Genomic DNA, 24,242 nt, shown 5'->3' on the forward strand with positions numbered 1-24,242 from the left:
GTTATGAACAGTGAAGACGACGTGTACATCGGGGACGTCAAACGATACTTTTCTAATTAAAACACCTGATTGAATTGAGGCCACACAGGTGATTTCAATTTTAATTGAGAAGTTGTCTTGAGGGATACTGTAATTGAATTTATATGCTATTACAATTTTTATTTTTGCTCCCTATTACTGCAATTAATCAGTGTAATCTTTTTTTCTCCAGTAGTTAAGATAATAAAATCATCAATGACTGTCACACTAGAAGGAACAATGACAGGTACAAAGGGGGGGAAAGGCATTAGTAATATTTAAGGTAATGACATTGTTCTGTTATTGAGGTTTTTCCATTTAAAAGTTTATGGTTATAGCCAAATTTAGTTAGAAAAACTATTATGACAGTAAACACAGCAGTGACATCATTATATTAAATAAAGTGCTAGAGCTCAGAGTGAAGAGGCTGAAGCAAAACAACTGTTAAGGCACTTTGCTTTTTGAACTGAAGCCATGTAGAACACAGCTTACCCAACTGTTAATTACCAGATGCTCCCCTGGTTACATGATAAGTCCAAAAGTAAACCACATACTGTGCATGAAGAGGGGCGTTTGTTTCTTCTTAAACTCAAAGAAAAAGTGCTCCAAAAAATAATTTTGTTGTTTGGTTTTTTTTTAGGTTAATTAAAAAACAGTGCTGTAAAGATGGTGGTGTTAGCTTTGGAAAGAAATTAGCTGGCCGTTTCTTTCCAAACGGCTGGCTAACAGGATAAGCACCGAATTAACTGCAGGGGAAGAGTTTGATTACAAGCTCATTAAGTTCAATTCGAGCCAAGTATGTGTAATCACTTAGTTTGACATAGATTTTTCCGATTAAAAATGAACACAATCTTAACCCTACTGAGATAACTCTGCAATAAACATAAGGCACCCCGTGGGCTTATATTTAAAAAAAGGACGTGAAATGTGAATGTCTAAAGAGACCTACATAAATATCTAAACTGAGATGGCACAAAGAGATTCTAAACAACTAGAAAAGAATAAAAATAGAAGGAAAGTGATTGCTGTGACACACGAATTGGCCTCAAGGTATCAGCCAATGAATACAAAGAGGTGCAATATAACAACAAACAGATGCAAAACAACTTCAATAATGACACAAAAGGAAAAACTAAGAAGCCAAAATAAAATTTAAAATGTGCCAAAATTACATTCTTCATCTTGTGTCTCTACCTGCACTCATTTACCAACATCTTAATTTAAGATGCATCTATTTAAACTCGTTTAAGATGGCGAAAATGTTGCCACTATGACAGAATGACATGGCTTTGTTCCGTAAATGGTATCTTAAAATAAATAAAGAACACAGCCAACGCTACATCACATACCCCAGACTCAAATGGGAATCCCATTTCGGAGTCTCGACTTTAGCATTCGGGCTATCGCCACCTTAATTTTTCTTTTGAGCCAATAAACTAAATCTTTCTGCTTCCACAGGAGCAAAGCACTGCTGTCTATTTGAAAGAATGTACCTTTACACTCACTTCTTTTCAAACCCAGAGGCCACATCCTTTTTTTATTAGTCTAGAATTTGTGCTCATAACATTAAACTGAATGACTTACTTATCTCAGTTCGCACTACGTCTGAACTTTAATTAAATCAACAGTGAAATCCAAACCAGTGACAAGAAATGATCAGAAAGAAAATGTTGTAAGTGTAATAATGCTTCAGGAAAGACGAATCCTGTGTCTTTTAATAGTCAAATTAAGAGCCAGAACAGGTACTGCTCAACTGAAATGCTTAAAAACGAGCGAGCGAAAGGATTGAATGATTTGTTGAAAACCGCCTGCTTTGTAAAGAGCTAAACAATCTCCCACAGTGAAATTCACACTCTGAGGAAAATATTGGGCTTCTCAAGAAATGTAAAATATAAATGATGGTATAAACTAACAAGCAGTGAAGTTTTTGTTTGTGGGTTAAATGCGAGTATATTAAGGTTTATTCCTGTGTTGAGTTTCAGATCTCGTCTCTTACTTCCTTAAAGCTTCATTTTAAATTGTGTCAAATATAAATTCAACCAAAAAAAATGATTGATAGGAGAGTTTCTGTGACTTTATTTTCCACCCATAAACCCACTGTGCAATGAGGTGGTCCTTATGATTTATCATTTCAGGATCTATTGTTTTGATCGGCCGCTTGATGAATTGCTGTGAAACTCATGCGATCATGCCACAAAAACCTTCTGGGCTTCCTCACATTCCTGCATTAGCTGATTTGAAAAAGAAGCAGAGTGGAGCCAAGAAATTCGATTGGTGAGAACTTGAAGCGAATTGGATACAAACGTCCCTCTGGGGCAAAACGTAACGTGTTCCGGTCTTCAGGAAACTGCAGATTTATTTTATGTTGTGTAGATTTAAATCTGGGCTGAAAGAAACCTCAATCCAATATGTGTAACAGTTGTATATAAACTGAGTGCTCTAATACCTACTAATAATGGATTAACAACCAGATGGCACAACAGTGGATCAACAGTCAGTCTGACAGAATGTGGATCACATGTCGCCGCGTTCGCTCCCTCACAAAAAATCAGGGGAGAAGTGTAGAGCTCTGCATTGTTCAGCACAGACTCAAAATGTGCTGATGTCAGTCGTTTGGTGATTAGACCTCAAACAGTGCTGCCCAGATAAATAAATTTAAAAAAGTTCTTGTTATTTATGGGTTTTTGGACTGTAAAGTTACAGCTTTGTCGAAAAGCCCACAGATCCCGAGGCAGTCAGAAGAATGAGCTTTGTGAAATGGCAAACGCAGAGCTGGTATAGCCTGCAGGTTTGATAGACAGCTGAGATGGGTTAAAGGTTTGTGGAAATGCAGCCAGAACTGCCGAAGCTAATTTGTCTTCTAAGACGAACCATATGGACAAAAGAGTCGGGGACTGGTACTAGAGAGCTTGAGGTGTGTGTGTGTTTCTGTGTGCAGAAGGAAGCTGAAGACATGGCATACATCCTCTGCCAGGTGAACATGCTGTTGAATACTAAGACTACAGTGGATGCAACTTTGTTGTACATTGTGCACTGTTGTTGTAGAAAATTCGATATCAGTGCAGGTGAGCAGCAAAACTTTACTATTTCTTGTTACATTTGTCATTATTTGATCTGATTTACAGATTTGATTAAGCATTTTAGTTAAATCTCACTTGGGCCTGGTGATGGGGGCAAGCTCTATATAAGAGTTGGACATGTAGCTATCGTGATATCGACCACTGGTTTGTTTCAAGTCATGCAACCTCAACATTAGCATTTTGGCTTTCACCATCTTTGCCTTTCTTAGAGCCAAATGACAAGGAGAATGTTATCAGCTCACACTAGCTGGCTCGGTGAGCAAATGGCATCCTTTACCGTAGACTGCTCTGTGCTGACACGAATGCTAATTAGTGCTAAATAACAAACTAATATTATATTAGAATTTCTATCCCCAAAATTGGCATGCAGATTTCTTGGACAGGCTCTTAGTATAATTAATCACACAGAAAGTCATAATTATTTGTTGAATAATGGCATTAAAAGTGCTTCAAAACAAGGTTAAAGAGTTCTAGTTCAATGCCTTGAGTAAGCTAAGGCTATAGTAAACAGCTAACAGCCTGTAAGAGTTTTGGCACTCATTTTTGCTCCAGAGATTTCTGCAATAGGACAAAGTTAATACATTCAGCAATTCTCTGAAACATCTCTACATAACTGAAGGATGTTCATTTCAGCCTTACATTAAACAGAGTTATTAATCACCATATGTTTGGGTGTGAATTTAGAGTAAGAGCTTAACACTTAAGAAACATAGTCCAGCAGGTACCTAAACAACATTAAAAGAAAGCTTAATTCTGTTTTAGTCACTATAAGCACTAGTTTACACTATTGATTCATCTATTTTTTTATTAAGCATAATTTCCAATATCCAAGAGGCTTGGGAGACTAAAATGCTAATACATGCGCAGCAGCGTAAGTAAATATTTGTGCAATCTCTTCACTGTTATTGAAGACAAAGTTGAAAGTAAACTGGGGGGACTAGCACCAAATCGTTCACGACAACAAACCTGATCAAACTCTTAAGTTACCCTCACCCAGCTGAACATGGACATTTTAAAGGCGCCAACAAAAAAAATTAGCTAAAGCTAAAGTTAGCCAGAGCCAGGGGCGTAATTTCCAGTGGGGTTATGACCCCCCCCCCCCAATAATCAGACCCAACCAATATAACCCCTCCAATAAAATTATTAAAAAAAATTATGAATCATCTGGGAATTTACCGAGATTTATTTATTTATTTAGATCTTGACCCATCCCCCAATGTTCAGCACAAAGTTACGCCGATGGCCACAGCTCAGAGCTAGCAACAAGCTAGCAGCTTTGGTATGAGCAAAAGATCTTTTTAAAAAAAAAAAAAAAAAGTAGAAATGATGAGTGAAAAGCAAAAGGTCCTATTATTTAGCGCATTTGTAAAAATACTGGAAAATGTTGCAAATAACTGGCATTCACTTTGTGATATAAATCTGTTAAATATGATTTTGTTTAGTAAGTGTTTTTCAGTTAAGCTGTAGCTCATTTGAGTAGCAGAGTGCTTTATCTTCAGTTGTTTCAGTGAAAAAAAAAAAGATCCTTTAACTCACTGCAGGCAAAAATCAATGTTTTTTATTATGAAAAGATTTACATTAAAGAAAAGCTTATTATGTGCTGCAAGTTATACTCCTCACAAATAAGAATCGAGCAAGAAAATTACAATTGTTCCATTGGTATTTAATCTTCTAGTTTGATAGTTAGCATCATTTTGACAGCACCATTGTTTAAAGAAAAAAAAAACATCCAAGTGTTGCATTCAAGATTGTGCTGCCATTGTACAGATTGAGTTATGAATTAATGAATTGAATAAATAAACACTGTACTCCATAATGACCACGGCCAGCTGCATTTCTGGCTTGGGGTGAGGAGGAAGAAGGCGAGCTGGAAATGAGGGAGGAGAGAGCGAAAGAGAAAGAAAAGATGAAGATCTACATGTACAAATGTTACATGGCCATATATAGTGTAAAAGAGCTATATGTGATCTTTGAATTAAAAGTAACATATAAGAGGTACTAAGTAAGTGGACGGTCTCCAGCCACATACATAAACATAATTATGCAGATTGCGTCAGACAACTATATACACTAATGAATGTATATTTGAGCATCTTCTCTTTTTCTATTAAATAACCTAAAAAAAAAAAATTACTCTGACTTATAGGAGCTCATGTATGTAAGGTTATTTAAAAGATTATCTCCTTGGTAACACTGACTTATAGTCTCAAACTGCAAACCAGACTGTAAGAAGAACGGCCCAAAACACCTGATATCACGCAAGATGGTTTCATCAAAATCAAACGGGTGTCAAAGATTATGACTTCAGTTTCTCAGCCTTTCTCCTCTCTGCAAGTACACACAGCACACCTGAGCACAGAAACAAGTTGGGAAAAATAAAAATCAATGAAGTATACACAATCTCCAAGGAACACGAACACGCTCCCGCCTTTGTATTTCCACCGTCTCCCCCACAGTGTTGATCTCCAGACTCCTATTTTTCTACTGATCTGTGCATCTTTAGCTGGATCTCAGACAACTCAAATCAGCTTACTGGGAGTCCTTGAGGGAAATACTTTTATATATAGTTGTGAATGGAAGAAATTAACCATCCTTCAACATTCAGCGTTTTCAACAAGAAAGCAAAATCCTCCAATATGCTCTTTTAAAATAAACCACTCAAAAGCTCATAGAGGCCTGCAATGATAAAGAAAGCACACAATTCAGCTCGATTAGCCATTCACATCTCACTGTACTAAACACTCATAATACTTTGAACACATTTGCACAAAAAGTAAACAATAACATATTTTCTTCAATTTTCTTTCCTATTCTTTTTACATTTTCTGGAACAAAATTTGTTTTAACTTGTTTATAAAGATGTTCCCTGTAGTTATTTCAAAGGCTTCAAAAAATATGATTATTTATTAATTAAGTGAATTCTTGGGTCCATAAAACTACAGTGTAGAATGAAGAAAGGAAATAAAACAGACACCATGACTGTTCAGCAAGAATAAAGAAGCAGTGTCTAAACTTTGTTCAACTAACATTCTCCAGAGGCAAAAGGCAAAGATAAGTCCTCCTGCACTGGAAATGTTTTAACTAAAGTCGTGGTTATTCCCTGCAGTCTTGACTTAATGAATGTACAGACAGGATTACAAAGATGGTGTGCAAGAATAAAAGACAATCTGGACTTCATGATAAACGACCAACTATACGCTCTTTGAATGCCTGGTGGTAAAATTTAAAAGAATAAATTGAGTTTGCCCCTTTAGGTAAAGTACATTAAATCCTTTTGCCTTCAATTTCTCATAACACAATGTTATTTTATAAGATAAATTTGCCTTCTTTACTTTATTTTAGAGATCCTATACAGTATTTATTCTGAAACTTTCATAATTGTTTCTGATAAGCTGATACTCAGCTGTAAACGACAATAATATTTCCAAGAAGCACATGTGGTTTGATCTTGGGGAGTTTGCATGTTTTCCTTATGGCTGTGTGGGTTTCCCTCTTGTAGTGCAGCTTCCTGACAGTCCACAGACATGCATGTTAGGTTAATTTTTGATTCTTGATTTGCCATAGATGCAGATGTAAGAGTGCATGGCTGTCTGGCTTTCTGTGTTAGCACCGTTATGGACTGGCAAACCTGTTCAAGATGCACCACCTCTCACCTGAATGTCAGCAGGGTTCAGCCCCCTCCTCCCCCAACCCCAAGTTGGATACGCAGTTAAGAAAATGGAAGGACAACGTAGCTTTATTGGTAAGCTGCAAACAACCAACACAAGTCAAAATTACTTTAAAAAAAAAAAAAAAAAAAAGATCCGTCTTGATTCTTAGTTGCACAAGAAATATGTGGCACTGACTGACTCTGTTCCACAGGTAGGAACCAAAAGGAAACCGTCATCATAGTTCAGAAGCAAAGCTGGTAAATGCCTTTTAAAATAAGAAAGGGCTTCGGTAAAACAAACATGTCAATCAAAAAGCACGAGATTTCCATACAAGATCACATTGCTGTTGCAGTTGCAGGGTGTCAGTGGAAACTACACTTCTGCTGTGCAAAGACAAAAGAAGAGGAGAGGGGGAAGGCATGTGGGAGAGACATGGAGCTGGAAGGCAGGAGGGAGACCACAGAGGAAGTTTATGAATATAATAAAGGAGAGTTAGTGTATCAGAAGAGGATGCAAGGGTGAGACGGAGGCAGGTGATCCACTGTGACGACCCCCTAAAGCGAGCAAAAGAAGACGATGACGACAACAGAAAAAAAGGGTTCTAGTCTCTATAGACTTCTTCCAGCCTGATAATAACTCCAAGGCCTGTGAATTTTTTCATAAATCATCCATTTATATACACTGGTAAGGCTTAAAGATACGGACATGGCCACTTTGACGAGTGTGCCAGTTCTAGCAGTCGTTGCTGATCCCTGCACTGTCAAAAAGAGTCCAGAAACCAGTGGATAACATCTCTATTGCTACAGTTTCAATCTGTAATCTCAATATACAGAAGCACAAACTCTAACAGGCACAAGTCATTAAACACAATTTTTCAATTTTTGTTATTTGTTTTTAATTCCCATAACTGTAGGAACTTAAATTGTCTCTACAATTAGTCACAAATCACACAACCATTTCTTTCTAATTAAGGAAATTGTGAGGAAAGTTCCTAGAAAATTATCTGGAGATCTATAATAAAAAATAATAAAAAAATAACTACATTTAAAAACAACAACAAAAAAAACAAAACAACCACCGAGTTTCCTAAATTATGATTTCCTTTATTTTTCAGTGGTGCATTTGAGACCTTCATTATTACTTTTTGTTAAAGAAAAAGAAAATCACCAGTTGGATTTGCCTCCAAATATTTGAGCCTATGATGCCTACATCTTATAAGACAAAGACCACATGGAGCAGTAAAACAAACAAACAAACAAAAAACAACATTTTAAACCTTGGATGTGATTTTGAAATATTAAAGGCAACATGAGAAATCCTTAAAGCTTGCACTTGATGAATCCCATCATGTGTTTCGCAGAGAATTACAGACCTGTGGGAGTTAATTAAAAATGACAGCCACAAATCATGGAGCACCAATTAGTAGCTAATAAACACAAAAAGATCATCAATATCCAAGTGTGTGTATGCAGGAGATATCTCAAACCAAATGCAGTGATTATTGATCCATTTTCCTTTTTTTGCTGTTTAAGTTTCATCCATACATTTGTATTCATTTTCTAATCTACTTAGCACTGTGTAACTGCATAAATGGGTTTAAACTGCATTAATAAATACACGTAATTTAAAAGCGTAGCTTCTGTAATCACTTTGAGCTAGCATTTTTATCAGATTTGTGGCAGTCCGAGATCTGAAACATCATTTTTCCCCTCTAAAATGTGAACAATACACAGAAATGATGTGACAACCTGCCATCATTCCCCCTGTGGGAGCTGTGCATCTCTGCTGTTGACACAGAACACAAAACCTAGAGGAAAAAAAGGTTACCAGCAAAGTCAAGTCCCAGTGCTATGAATGCTTCTGGCACGCGGTCCCATCTGGAAACATCGACGACCCAACCAAAATGTGAATACTTGAATAAACATTTAATAAAAATAAATAAATACTTCTGCAAAAGTCCTTGCCAAACAGCAGTCGAGCCTGGCTTTTGGTCAGGAGACCACTTTCATGTCTAAACAGCATCAGCGGGGTTTGTTATTCCTGCGCTGGCCAAATGGGCCAACTGATTAGTGGCCAGCTGCGAAGATGGGATTTTGATTTTCAGACCACATATTGGTTATCATCCTCACCATCCATATGTGTGTGGAAAAAAATATGTACGCAGCAGACAACTCAAAGGGAGTGTCGCAGATGAACATGCTCATCCAGACTGTTGGCTGGATGAGCATGTTGCTCTACATGGGCCTGATATCCACTTACGAGGACATTATACTGCCACTGTCCTATGAAAATTTGAAACGAATATCCTCATATGTGGCTCTTATTTTTCTTAAAAACAAAAATAAGGTTAAAAAAAAAAAAAAAAAAATCTGGTAATTCTTTGTTTTTACATTCATCGGGCCCCAATTTGCCCAAATATAAAGAGAAATTAAAAATGCATGACGTGGAAGAGTTCGGGTCTTAGGAGGTTAAAGAAGCAGTTTCACACTATGAGACTTAACTTTCTGATGACAGCAGAAGAGAGAGATTAATGATTGCTACCAAGGATGGCCATGTGTATCCTTGTTAAAGTGTCATTCAAGCCGGGAGGTTGCCTGAAGGACACTTGAACATGTCCTTGACCCTCTCTCCTCTCTGAACAGCAGTAAGGGGACAGAGTAGTCCTTCACAATGGCAGACCGGAGTGGTTTCCAGGTTACATAAGGAGAAGAGGTTGTGAATTAAGGTCATGAGAAATGTACGGCATCTGTGGGTAAGATGGGGGAAGTCCATGAGAGATCACCAAGAAAGAGGATTATGGCAGGAATATCCGAGACAGTACAAGGTCACGTAAACAATTCGGCAGGCCATAAGATGTGCGCTATACAGGATTTCCCTCAAGGAAACTGGCTGCCAGAAATGGTTAAACCTGCCCTTTAACTGAAACTTCACATCTGAAGCCAAGACTGAATCCATGAGACAAACATCCACAGACACGAGACGCAGATCTGTGCTGCGATACCCTTGTTTTTTTAATGTATAATCACACCAGTGGTTATTAACATTTACTTAACGGGATCATTTATTTGTCTTGCTGGGCACAGATGAGTCCTGACATTTTTCCCACGTCACAGTAAAACTCCCAAATATCTCTTTTCTACTTCCTGAAGATTCCCATCAAGGTGCACTGATGACCACATGGAATTTTATGGCATTTATTTGTTTTATTTACCTGCACAAAAACGATCAATTGTTCATTTACAGCACTATTTTATTCTGTATGCTCGCATACGTTTGTCATAAAGGAAAGAAGGGGGCTCAGTTCATTTGAGCAGTTGCCAGGAGGTGGGATTACTATATAAGACCACGACACATCTAAGGCCCTGACTGACAGCGAGACGAGGGGAAAACTAAATCGCTATCTTGTGTGGAGCAAATCACAACTAAGCAGTGAGAATGATCCCAACCAAAGTGCTTGCAGTCTATTCCAGCTATCACTGGGTGAGAGGTAGACTATATATACCTTGGACAGATCAGCCTACTGCAAAGTTACAGGGCCACACTCACACCTACAACCCATTTAGGTTCACCAGTTAACCGAACGTGGACATCTCTGGACTGTGGGAGAAAGCCACAGTACCAGGAGGGACCCACACAATAGAGAGAAAATACCTTGAAAGCCTAAAATTGCCAGCAAACCTCTGGGTTAATGATATGCCTTTAATCCACTAAAAATAGAGCACAATTTAAAAACTATCTATAGTGCTCTATAAATTCACTGAATTGACTTATATTTCATTAAATGGGACGCATGTGCTCGGGGATGCGTTTGCATTCAAAGCCCCGAGGCTGTGAAACGACCTGCCCAAGGAAATCAGGTTGGATCCGTCAATACGGTAAAATCGCTCAAATCTTCTCTTAAAGCACACGCTTAGCTAATCCTGGTTTAATGTCAGTCGTCTCATGTTAATGAAATTCTGCACGGGTTTTCCATCCCCCAGCAGCTGCATTACAATTATTGTGTCAGTAAACAAACATTTTTTTTAAATTCCTTTCGATACCCTACGCACACCGCACGTCCAAGCCGGGTGAAAGATGAAAGCTCAAGAAGAGCTGTGGATGATATTGCTAAGCTGCCGTTTGAAATCAAAGCTCCTAAATCAGAAAATTGATACCATGAAGATTTAAAATCTGGAGCGTCTCTAGAAGGAGTATGTCGGGACAGATGGTTAATCAAACAGTCAGAACTCCCGAAGAGATTTCCAGCGGAGGCATATACACTTTCAAATTATTTGGCTATTAGCATTTAGCAAATAATTAAACAAATTCACTCAGTGGTGATTGCGCGCGATGGCACAGCTGGCTTCAAACTGTTTGTTCTCTCTGCGTCTGGCTCAGTCCACGAACTGAATGTTGGTGCGACTGTTGTCAAACATGCGAGCGTCATCTGGGAATTCATAAATGGAGCAACACTTCCCTTTAATCCTCATTAAAAGCGTGGCAGCCGTGATGAGTTCACTTGGTCATTTCACCCAGAATGCACATTACCGGTATGCTTGAATAACAGGCGCGTGTCTGATATCTTTTTTAACAAAATGGGGACTATTGTAGGACTATGAAAAATGACTTCCTCAAGCAGCACTGAACGTCATGCTGCAATTCTCCGGCAGTTTTGCTCTCACAGTTTGCACCTTGTTTGATTTCCCAGGGGGGCTGAGTGCTTGTTTCGGGAAGCTGGGGCTCCCATCATTCATTCGGGATCATGCTGTCAGATATCTACACATCTAAACACAACAATACGGTGGACTTATATGGTTGTAAGTATTTCCATCCCCTGCCTTTGCACAACAGCAAAGTGAAAGTATAGTATTTTTCTTGTGGAGGAAGAAGTGCAATGTTTGAGTAAATATTTTATTCTGTCAAAGAGAAAATGCATTTTTATTTGATTACGTGCAACATCTTTATTTAAATGTGGCAGGTTTTGTTTGACTTTTTGGTCTGAAGACTGAAAACTTCACCTTTTAGACATAAAATTGATTTTTAGTTCAAGTCCTCAGAAACTCCTGCAGTAAAGAAGCTTTTCCCCCCACAGTTCTCAACTAGATTAAGTGATTAAAAGACAAAAATCTGTGAGCATATTTTAATCAGGTCGGCAGGGTGGCGCGGCAGTTAGTGCAGTCACCTCACAGCAAGAAGGCCCTTGGTTACAATCTGCCTGTCAGCTGGGGGTTGGAGTTTGCATGTTCTCTGTAGTCCTGAGAGCTTGAAAAACAAAGAGATAGAAGGAAATCATCCGAGAAGAAGCTTCTTCAGCTCTAAAAACAAAAGTTAGAGTCCCAAGTATTTAACCTCCAAATTTAACCATTTGGAGATGGTCATTGGCCCTCTATTGGTCATGTGAGTCTGTGACCAACCCATTGGTGAACAGAGGTGGTGACTTAAACCAGCTATAAATCCCATTGCAGTCTTCGGTGCTTCAACCCCCCATTTAGACCTTGCCCGAGATTACCTCAACAGGATGGCGTTAACCCCCTTAACCTGCAGTGAGTTGAATGACACACACCTTTTTTCACACCTTGGCTCATGTGATGACTCACACGATCAATAGTGAGCTAAAAACCACCTCCAAAGAGAACAGACCCCACTAACTCTGCACCTTTTGTTTTTAACTAAAGATTAGAGGTAAAACATCTTCAAACTTATTTTTTTAAAGCTCTTAAGTTCACAATGACCTGGATTCAAGTCAATTCATTTTTATTTATATAATGCCGAATCACAATAACAGCTGCCTAAAGGGGCTTTATATTGTACGGTAAAGACCCCACAATGACTGACTATTTGCCTCAAGTGGTCTGGTTTCGTCCCACAGTCCAGAGGCATCCTTGTTGGCTTAACTGGTGATTCTAAATTGGCCGTAGGTTATCTGTCACTCCGCGTTACCCCTTTGACTGACTGGGTGTACTCTGCCTTTCACCCAAATGACAGCTGGGATAGGCTCCAGCCCAACCATGACCCTAAATTGGATAAGGGGAAGAAAACAGATGGATGGACATGCACCTTCCAACAAAAAATGCGATTAGGTGGTGATACGTAGTTTAACCAGACCTTGTGATTACTGTTTTCATTTATATTTCTTAACCGTTTCAGCCAGTAAGAATAAATCTATACACACCACTGACAACTTGCAACATCTCCAACAGCGAGGGGTCAGGGATGAATAGACAGCTGACAGCGGCGCTTTGGCAGTAATTAATTACCAAGCCCCAGAAAGCACAGTGGGACGTTACCTCATACAGGATTCAAGGTGTGAATACACCATACCCATCAGGCTTTAACAGTCAGTGGGGGTCATTCATGATATCTCCTCTCCACCTATTCTCTGCCAAATTGAGACTGAAAACCCCGTTTGAAACAGCGAGCAACAGTGTAGGTATATGCTGAAGGTCTACATAGACTCACAGAAACCCACAGTAACATCATGAGTAACTTTAAGCTCCAATCTAGCTGGATATGTTATCCACTCTTATTCTGAAACCACACAAGGTACCAGAACAGTCTCCTAAAAATCAATAATCGCACTACTTGTAACCTCAAAACACAAAACGCACAGTTTGTCCTCCAAAATAATCAATGTCTTTGGTGTAGAGAGAGTAAAAAATGTTATCCCAAATGGCAGAAAAATGAGAAGAAGAAGAAAAAATGGTGGAGGAGGACTGTGGCCTCCTCCTTGCAAAGATGAAGCATAGATCTGGACATGTCATTTTCTTGAATTGCGAACGGTGGTGTCAAAGAAGCATGGCGTAGAAACGTATGCTGTGGCCGTCCCCTTGGGCCAATCAGCACGTCTCGGAAAGGCATTCGTGTGCAACAGACAGAAAGCCAGATGAACGAACGGACAGACGACAGCGGGGCAGATAGGGTTCAGTTCATACCCGGCCCAGTTTCTCTGGGGATCAAAAGTGCAACAGTTTCATCTGTTTCAGAGCTGAGCCGCACTTATAAACTTCATATTCAGAGGACATGGCTTATATTACTAACATTGGTCTGTAGTAACCAAACTACACACCAAAAAAAAAAAAAAAAAAAAAAAAAAAAAACCAATAGTAATAATAATAATAATAATAATAATACTGACACTGACACTCAAAAATCAAGTATAACGTCTGAAATAAATCATTTAAAAATCAATTGGAATCACAAGCCAGACTTTTCTGTCATACAACAATTTAAAATATAATGCTGATAAACACAACCCCTTTTAAATCACCACATAATGGATTTCCAGGAATGCTTCCTCTCACTCTTTGCAAAGTAATAATCAGGGGCGTCACTAAAAGGTGGCCTGACCCCCAATGGAGAGTCTATGGAGAGAGGAAGCTCTGTCACAAATTAGGCTCATAATAACAAACATTTCACATTTAAGTGGTTTAACTTTGATATTTACTAAATAAAAAAGGGTCACCTCTGAAATGTGATTGAGATATTTGATGAAAGTCAGATGAAGGACACTGGTAATTCAAACCTAATGATCAGAGTGCGCAACAATGTAACAAGTGGCTACCTTTCTGAACAACTAGCTAGTGTGGCTAATATAGCTTGTGTAGCTCAAAAACAGAAATGGTGACTTCCACGCTTCATTCTTCAGTACTTAACAGACTTTTGGATGCTTAATCTTTCTCACCATCTTTGCCCAAAAGGAAGGAGGCAAAGGTCAACTATTTATAGAGTGGAACTCCTAATTAAATTAGAAAAATAAAATGATCTTGGCCAATGCATTCATCCAATTACCCACAGACTACGTAAAATGACGATGCCACATATTTGACAGACATCCCAAAAGGTTGATTCTGTTCATCTGGACGGAGGGTTTTAAGTGGGAGAAATGTTTCGTCACTCATCCCAGTGACGTCTTCGGTCTCAGCTGAATGCAGGTTTCCCCAACCTTATAAACGGTATATTTGCACAATGACTGAAACCAGCACCACTGACAGAACAATGAGGTCAGTTCCTTGATCATTAATATGCAAATTGTCATGACCCCTGTGTGAGTCAACCTTTTGGGATTTACTTACCTGGATGGTTGAGCATGCATCAAGAGACTTTTTGACAGACAGCGTCTTAGTTCTTTGATTGGGATTGTTGATCACAAGCTGTATGCGGACCTGACCGCGCCACCCAGGGACACATGGTACTCTCACACACACACCAACTCCTTCTCAGTCCCAAAGCAAAGCAAGTTTTTAAATAGTCTTTCTAGACACGAACAAAAAACCATGATCTTTTACTCTGCAATGCCTGAAACTAGCACTGGAAATCATAAGTGCAGTGGAGTTTGAGGAAATTGACCATCTTCATAGACTTGTTTTTTTCTCCTCCTCAGGAATTTCCACCTGCTGGCCAGGAGAAAAAACTAAATAAATTAAAAAGATTATAGATGTGATGCCATATTCCTGAATAAGTCGGAGGTCGGTCTGAAATTTTTTGTGGAAGGCCCCCTCAACTCAGATTTGACATTATTTGAGTGAAGTTATCACCAGTGATGATCATCAAAATGCAACACATAATCACAACGAAATCCAGCTTTGGCTAAACTTTCTAAACCATCACTGGATGGTGACTGACCCACGGTGCAGTGTCCTTGTGAAAAGCGCAGGAATTTGTGTTCCATCCGCATTAAAGAAGAAATAAATAAATAAATAAATAAATAAACAAATAAAGGAAAAATAAAAACAGAAGATAAGGTTTTTGCTCTGGACAGCTGGGTTTAATGCCTAATTAGTGGAATGAACCCCCTAATCGGTCAGCAACATAACCCAGCAGTTTGGCAATCATCACAGCGATTCTGGAGGTGGATTGATTTCAGCATCTGGAGGCAGCTGCAGGGACAGCTGATTGGGTTAATAAGAAACACACTGATTATAATGAATGGGTCCTGTCTGTGAACCAGACGAGTGATGGTTTACTGGACTGCTTAGAAAAATAAAATAAGCCACCTTGGAGGGATTTTTTTTATGGATGAAATGGAAAGAATTGAAGCAACCACAGATCATGGTAATGCAGAAGTGTTTGATTTCATGAAGCTCTACTTTAACTCTGTACTATGATAAGAACATGATTAGTGAAATTAAGAGGGAGTCTAATTACCAGAAAATCTGTTAAACATAATAACCATATGATCTCTGTATAGGTTATCCTATAGTCCATAACTGGCTTATCCGATTACAAGGCATTTTACAAGTTAAGGTCGTAAATTACACGGCTTCTCTAGCAAAGATGGTGTTGAAATTTAATTCTAAATTAATATGAGAAAAGCCGTAGCATCACACAAACACTTTCAGAAAGTGGAAAATGCCAGAACGTGGTTGGAATTAAAATAAACCCTCATGTCCGTGTGGCTCTTTTTTCTAGTCAAACGCACAGTTTAAATAATTGCACAAGAAAGTGAAATGTTCATTCTGTTGCACTTAGACGTGCTATTAATGAACAAAGTTGGCAAGCACAGGACTTGAGGACCTGTAAATATATCTGTTCCTTAAAAAGCTTTTATGTTCTACCTATAAAAGCTCCATATCCACCAGCCACTTCCTTAAGTACCCCGACCTGTTCAGCTGATCATGATGCAAATATCTAATCAAAAGAAAGAAATTCACTGCATTTAGACATGCTCAAGGCATCCGAAGTTCAAACTGAGGTGGTGACTTAGAGACTTTGAATGTTAGTGTTGCTCCCACTCCATGGTACTGAAAATGTTATTGGAATATTTTAGTCTAGTACTGTGACAGCACTAAAGCATAGACCCATCCTGGCTTGTGGGGGGAGACCACAAAGAAAGCACATCCTATTCCAGCGGTCCCCAACTCCCGGGAGTAGTTTGGTATCGGTCCGTGAGAGTTGCGCCTCCGGTGTGAAATTTATGGTTTTCAGGGTTTTAAATCAGTTTTTATCGTTAACTGTTTCCCTGGGTCTTTTCCTGTGTATTATGAAAACAATCCTTTTTTTGGTACTGGTTTTATTTTGTTGTATTTATCCTCGACACCTTAAAGGCCAGTCCGTGAAAATATTGTCGAACATAAACCGGTCTGTGGCACAAAAAGGTAGTCTATAAGAGTCACAGGGAAAGGTAGTATCCAGGGCGTGGTAGCATTTACTTCACTAAGCCTGTTGGGTGCTTGGATTCATTCAGTACTTTTATAGGTAAACAGTAACCAAGACAAACTTTTAATTAAAAGACTATTCAGAGCCAGCCAACCATTTATATACTAGGCCAACATATTCTGTGTTCACAGGCAGGAGGCCAGTGTTGGCCTAACATGATAATGGTTGGCTATATAAGTAAAACAGCACAGACTTCTCAACCAGCCAGTACTGGCTCATCTTTGCCTCTCTGCTCAGCTAATGTAGTCAGTCTTTGTGCCACCTGCCCAGGGAATGCAGATCAACCTTAACTTTCCAACTAATTACAGGATAGTAAGCAATTGCCTGTTTTTCGTCACAAATGAAGAAATAAATATGCAAATAAACACAGGCACAAGTAGATAAAATCATTACACGTCTTTAACTTCGGCCATTAAAAACTGCTCTACATGCCTATAATGGGTTTTTTCCTCCACATCAGTGTGATGCAAAGCAAAGCCTCGCTATGCAATAAAATGGATTTCAAGTATTTCAAAATTAGAGTAATGCAGTCTATGTAAAACTTTTAATTGTGTGCGCTGTTATCTGCCACTGATAGACTTGTGCATTTAGGCCAAACTCTCCTCCCTCACGTCCTCAGAGATCTCTATGACTAATTCATTATTCTAAGCCTCTTTAAGGTTGGCACTCAGAAGCTGTGTGATCACTGACAGCAGATACAAAGAATTTGGAACTTTATTATTCTTACTCCAATTTTCTCTGGATTTACCAATCAGTTTTCCCCCCACTGTGAGAAAATTACATGTGCCTCACTGAGTAATTTAATGTGAAAAACAAACACTGGCACTCTTAAACGCTTACAGCTAATGCAGTGCTAAATTGAACCTTTTCAGCCTCCACCTTATCCAAAGCCAAGCACACACTGGGTTGGGAGTGTAGTGAGCTGACTCAACCTCATTCCAATCCTTTTTAGAAAATGATGTTTTTTGTTTTTTTTTAGTTTGCCAGAGTAATTTACTCTCATCACATTATATATTTTTGTGTTTTTTCCCCCACTTGCCTTTTTCTAATTAATTACAAACCAAACAGACCTCTGTGTTCTGATATTCAAAGGGGATATATCATTTCCCTGCCCCAGAGGCGCAAAACAAGTATTATCTGTGAGCTTGGTGGGGCTTTAATCAATGCCAATGACTCGGTGATTATTTGGACAGCAGCTGAGATTATAAGCTTCCTATTTTTGGAAGAAAAGAAAAAACCAAAACAAAAAAAACAAAACAACACCTCACCCACTGGAGTTTCTTTTTTTCCCCAAAGACACTTCCGACTTCACCTGTATAAGTGTTCTTCATCCACGAGTTCACCCAAAGGACTGTTAACCGCTCAATAAAGTCCGTCAACAAGATGAATAAATTGGCAGAGTTCAAGGCTAATTCAATCCTCTTATTTATATCACAGAAACTCACAACAATGTTTACCTCAGGCCATGATGTGTTTACTCTGAGTCCATACAACATCAGAGAGGATCCCCAAAGAGCCAATGACTGAATGAAATTTATCACGGTGATGCTTCTAGTAGTTCCCTCCCTAAATGTAAGGAAGAATAATAAGACAACATTGTTTCCTGACATCAGGTCTGACCATATTCCAACAATAGAGCACGTCACTCTCAGACTGCAGGCTTCCCAGAGTTTCTAAAAGTACAACAGAAGATGGATTTCTGTGCAACCAGCTCCCAGTTTGGGTTAAAGAGACAGACACCTCTACTTTTGAGATTAGGCTTAAAACTTTTTTTTTTTTTTTTTTTTTTTTTTAAATAAAGTTAGGACAGGATCAGGTGACCCTGAACCAAGCCTTAGTTATGCAGCCATACCCTCAGACAGCAGAGGGACTTCCCATGATGCACTGAGGACTTCTCTTCTCACTCCCTGCGCACATTATTAACCTATGTCTATTCTCTCTCTTTACACATTCCGATTTGTCCCGTTTGTTATCCCTGGTCCCTCCAAGCTATTCTTTGCCATCATCTCTTTTCCCCATGATAGATGGCTGCGCCTCACTGAGCCTGGTTTTTCAGGAATTCTCTGCCCGTAAGAAGGATCTTCTCCCTCACCCATGCAAAGTGCTTGCTCCTCGGGGGATTGTGGTTCTGTCTAATATTGTAGGCTCCTCGTGATTCAATAGAAAGTACTTTTAGATGGCCTTTGTTGTGAACTGGTGCTATATAAATAGGATGATTGAGCCACACTAAGAGAACATCAAAATAAACATGAATGACACAGACCACCATGAAATAACTGAGCCTACTCATCCATTTCCAGTTTACCAGCTTAAACTGGTTTGGCACGGTGCTGACGTCGAATGACTCACTTGTTCTTGTGTTTAGAGTTTGAACTGATGTTTAAAATTCTTTAAAACCAAAAACTGCTGCTCTGTCTTTAAAAATGTATTAACCTTTACTTTTTGGACAGACTTTGCAGTCATGAGTGGGAGGAAGAGGGGGAGACGATCTATAGATTGCCATTTTATATAGCTTTATATATCTTATGAAACACTCAAAGCACTTTAGACTAGAGCCACATGCACTCACACATTAATACAAGGCTTGCACTTTAGTCTTGCATTAAACCGTGAGCCTTAACATTGGATGAACCAGCCTTGTGTTTCATTTCCTTCAAGCTGTGAATATGATACACAACATTTGTATAGCAATCACACAGAAAATTGTAAATACAGTCATTTGGCTTATTATATCATCTTAATCACTGTTGTCAGGAAAAACGTTTGTGTGATGCCACAATGGGTTATTTCGTTCCCTCAATAAAAAAAAAAAAAAAGCTGCATCACTTGCAGATACATGAGAGAGAAAGGCCTCGCTGGCCTCCTCAGATTTCAGCTTCTCTTCTCAGCTAACCGTTGCAGCACAGGCTTTCATGCAGATAAATGTTAGACTTTAAAAAATGATCTGCAAGAAGATGAATCTTAAACAAACGCATTGATGCCACCATAGAAGTTACTGTGCATTTGTGATGCAACACAAACACTAAGGATAAAATGTAACATCGCAATGTTTTGTTAAGAGGCGCACAGCTGTTTTGAAGACTCTACACACAATTGCACACACGGTGCTCGCATGGCTCCCTTCCATTACAATATTCTGTAGATTGGCACAATATTTTCGCATATTCCTTAATTGCCATCTCTGCTAGCAAATTAACTGAAAGCAAAAATCAATCAATTTCTCATTTTTGCTAAGTGCCCCCCCCGAGACCTCTCTCCAATACCTCGCTTTGAGAAATAAAAGATTAAACTTGAGCTAATTGGACAGGTTCTTAATGCACATCATGAGAAGAAGAACGGGATAATGCTATGAGGGCTGCACAGCTTGTTCTGATGCATGTGCTCCTGATTCACATTGCTCAATCAGTCAGGAGAACCATATGCATTTTGCATTGACATTGTCAACTTCATTTTAGTCAGGTCAATAGCCAAGTGGATATATATGATTCAAATTCACCAAAGTGGTTCCTGAAGCAGAATTTGTAAGCATGGAAGATGTAAAAAGTTGACGGGCAGAGGGGAGAACGGCATTACTAATTTAACATATCTGCTTAAGGACAGGTTTAAGTGCTACAAGTTATTTTTTATTCATCAAAGACAGCAAGTGAGAAATGTTTACTAAAAATGTCTGATCAAAATTCGAGCCTTTGTGGGGAAAAGTTAACCTAACAGGAGTCCGGCAGAAAGCAAAAGCATGAAAGAGCTTGCAGCCTCTATTCTTTGTGTGGATTAAATCCCATTTTATAGGCTTATAGTGAAATTACTAAAATGTCTTTTGGACCTAATATAGCATACAGAGGCTATTATAACAGCCAGGGATTCCTTTTCTCTCACAGAGCCTATGTAACCTAATAAAAGAATTGATTGCTCTGGACATGGCTCAATATGGCGGTAGCTCCAAGGCAGGATAAAAAAAATAAATAAAAAAAATAAAAAAATAGATGTTTTCATAGATCACAGCAAACACTGTAAAAAAACGAGTATGGTCCAACGTCAAGTCAGACCAAAATCTTTAATTCAGTTAGAGCAGAATAACTGTGCCAATGTCATTTTGCAATCTTGCCAGCACCCAATTCTGTTCTGGCAGAGAAAAAAAAAAAATGTATATAAATAAATCAGCTTAGAACTTATTTAAAACAGATCTATACGAGCATAGATGGGATTCAGTCTGTTTTCGTGAAATATGGAATCGGTATCGCTTCCAAAAATATCAACAGTGACTGAGCAAAGACTTCCTACCCTTGGGCGAGATTTTCTTCGGGAGTGGAAGACGCCGAGAAGGGTTTCTCTGCGAGTGCTTCAGTCTTTATGAGTCCTGCCATATTTAGATGGAGCTGAATGGGATTTCATGGGGTTCACGGCTCAAAGTAGACGTCTCATTTCATCGACGTGAAGGGGAAAAAATAAATAAATAAAAACTTATTGAGAGTGAGTGTGTAATGTGCATGAAAGTTAGGTGAATGATATACTTGTAACTGGAAGGTTAATTACTAATGAATTCCTCTAACTGTGGATGTGTCTTGTTGATAAGAGGCAGATACACACAAATAAAAAGAATGCCCTTTGTCACTGTTTAGTGTTGTTTTCTTTCTGGATTTGAATGCTTTGTGAATATCCAACTGTCACAAACAATAAAAAAAAAAAGCAAACAAACAACAAACAGAGGCCACTTTTTGTCTGGAGACTCGTACACAGCGTGATCACTGAAGTCAGGCAAATCCAGTGCTGTCAGTGTTATGGTGGCCTATTTTGTAAAGCATTTATTTTCCTCTGTTAGATCAATATGACTATGATTTGAACTACATTTTCAACATATCACCACACGCTAACCTCAAAAGTCCTTGACAGCAAATTGATTTTTCTCTGACTTACATATTGAACACAACTACATGCACAAAAGGCAACACAGAGGCGTAATCTTTTAATCATATTCATGACTTTTGACTCGTTTACATTACTTGGTTCCTAAATAAGACCGAGAGTTTAAAAGCAGAAAAATTCTCCAATTTTAATTGATGTAAATGCAACAACTATATGAACTCTGAAAGAAGCAGCTTGTTTATCCCGGGGCTGAAGCAAAGGAATGGCAGCACTTTAGCAAAATTAGAAATCATGGCCAAACTCAACCCCAGACTGTCTTTGGAAGTTAATTCAGAGAAATCGTCTTTACACAAGTAAACTGCAACAAAACAGAAAGAAAAGGAGCCAGTTCATCAGACAAAGGAGACGGGGGGGGGGCCGAATGATGGCTCCCTGTCATGTTCAGGAGATGAACAACAGGATCTGACAGCTACAGCTGACATCCTGAGGCAGGTAATACATGCATCACAAAAAAAAAATAACAGAAACATCAATTTTGATTTAGTACAACTTTCACTGTCCACACACATGGATACATATCTCTGACAATGACGTGCGTGGAGCGAACCGAGCACGCCACCTCAATTATAAATAGGGAAAGTATAGTATTTGCAACACATTACATCATCTTAACCTTGTTATGCTATTTTGAAATGACGCGAGACGACCAGCGTGCAGCTCATCTATTCATGCAATTGCAGAAAACAATACTAGATCAGCTCGTGGTGCCAGAACTGTGGAGGAATAAGAGTAACTGCCCTCACGTGCTGAGCAATAAACTTGATGAATCCCGTCAAGATGATATTTTTCTGTCTTTTTAAGAGAGGACGCTTCACATCCAGCCCGGTCGGGGTGTAGCTGCTACTACAGACAGATGAAATCAGTGCTGATAAAGCTGCGGTGCATAATATCCGATTATAAAAACATTAAAACATGTTCAAGCCCAAGACATTTTTACATAACATACCTTTTTAGTTCAGACTAAGCATTGATTTAACCATTTAGGAAATATATTCAGTTTTATGAATGAGCCAAATGCTGCAAAACTGACCAGGCAGAACGTGGAAATGGACAATAACCCAAAGCGCATCACAACAACAATCCAGGAGTCTCTCATGGCAAAGAAAAGGAATTCAAGTCAGTCAGTAGAGTGCATTTTTCAGTTACTGAATACAGAAAGACCCCAAACCAAGAAGCAACTGAAGGCGGCTGCAGGAGAGGCCTAGCAGTGCTTTTGAATGACGATCTAGGATTCAGGCAGTCTGCAAAGAATTTTCACCTAAATATTAAAAAGCAATCCTTTTATTTAAATTATGCTACTTTGTTCAATTACTTCAACCTCAGGGAAAAAAATAAAAATAATAATAATATGGCAGACTATGTATAATTTGAAAAACAGTTTAATTACCAAACAGTTAATGCAATATTTTATTTAAACCCTTTGAATTAAACATGAGAGTTTGCACTTCAATCACAATTCGGTTGTTTGGTTTGAAATCCAGTGTGATGGAACACATAAACAAAACTACACAAGTGTCGCTGTCCATATAATTATGGACCCAAGGGTGCAGTATATTAATTGCCTAATCACTGTCACAACAGTTTAATTTTAAGCATAACTAATGCTGCAGTGATGTTATTTTTAAAAAGGAAAAGTAGGCTGACTCAAAAGTTGGTATGGTCATATTCAAACTTGAAATTAGTTCAGCCAACCTGAAATTTAAAAAAAAAAAAAAAAAAATATTCGCTTTTTGCTAATAAAAGTGACAGTTTAAGGATTCGCTGTACTGTTTGCAGAACATGATGTCACTTTGACAACGTCTGCTTCTAAAGGAGAACGCTGCCGCTACACGTCCCATGTATAATTACCAGTAAGAGACAAGAGAAGCTGTCTGTGGCTTGTATTTGCTCTGTCTTATAGGACATCATCTAACAAGACATTAGACAATTTTACCAACTTTCTCCAGAGAAATAATTGTCAAAGTCAAACAACGAGACCAATCTACAGGAACATATTTAAACACGCTTTTCCCTTCTGCCTTAATGACAACGAGAAACCAGGGTGAACTTAAGAACCCCAGTCAAGTCAGTGTGGATCAACTGCAGCAGGAAAAGCAATCCCACAGCTGAAAACAATATAGCGCAGAGAAAGAATTAAGTGTTGGCTGGTTGTAGAGGAGGAAGCTGAGGTTGGTTGCCAGACTGGAGCGTTCATCTCTGAGTCCTTTAGCAGATTTGTAGCACTGGGAAATCAGTGTGGGGAAGAGAGCAGATAGTGCAAGATGTGCTGAAAGCTGAAAATCTGGTCATATTTCTCCCGCTGCACTGACTGCACACAAATGGTTCACACCGAGTCCACGGAGACAAACTGCTGATATGCAAAGCAGGCCGCCAATACTCCTACACCGGATGTTTTTTGACTTTGTTTAACTATCTGCCATTTTAATGTGGCACAAGATAC

At 38.8% G+C, this 24,242-nt stretch overlaps 1 protein-coding gene and 1 long non-coding RNA gene across 2 annotated transcripts in view; one reads left to right on the forward strand and one right to left on the reverse strand.

Annotated features, from left to right (window-relative positions):
* The window catches only part of tmem132e (transmembrane protein 132E), a 409,943-nt gene that overhangs the window by 376,678 nt on the left and 9,023 nt on the right, over positions 1-24,242 (reverse strand). The window lies entirely within an intron of this gene.
* Positions 6,586-7,344, forward strand: LOC120733965. The gene is made up of 2 exons (XR_005695926.1): positions 6,586-6,840; positions 6,960-7,344. It is a non-coding gene; the product is annotated as an uncharacterized LOC120733965 (long non-coding RNA).

This window comes from Simochromis diagramma, unplaced genomic scaffold (assembly GCF_900408965.1).
Source record: "Simochromis diagramma unplaced genomic scaffold, fSimDia1.1 OVJJ01000216.1, whole genome shotgun sequence".
In the NCBI taxonomy this organism is placed as follows: Eukaryota; Metazoa; Chordata; class Actinopteri; order Cichliformes; family Cichlidae; genus Simochromis; species Simochromis diagramma.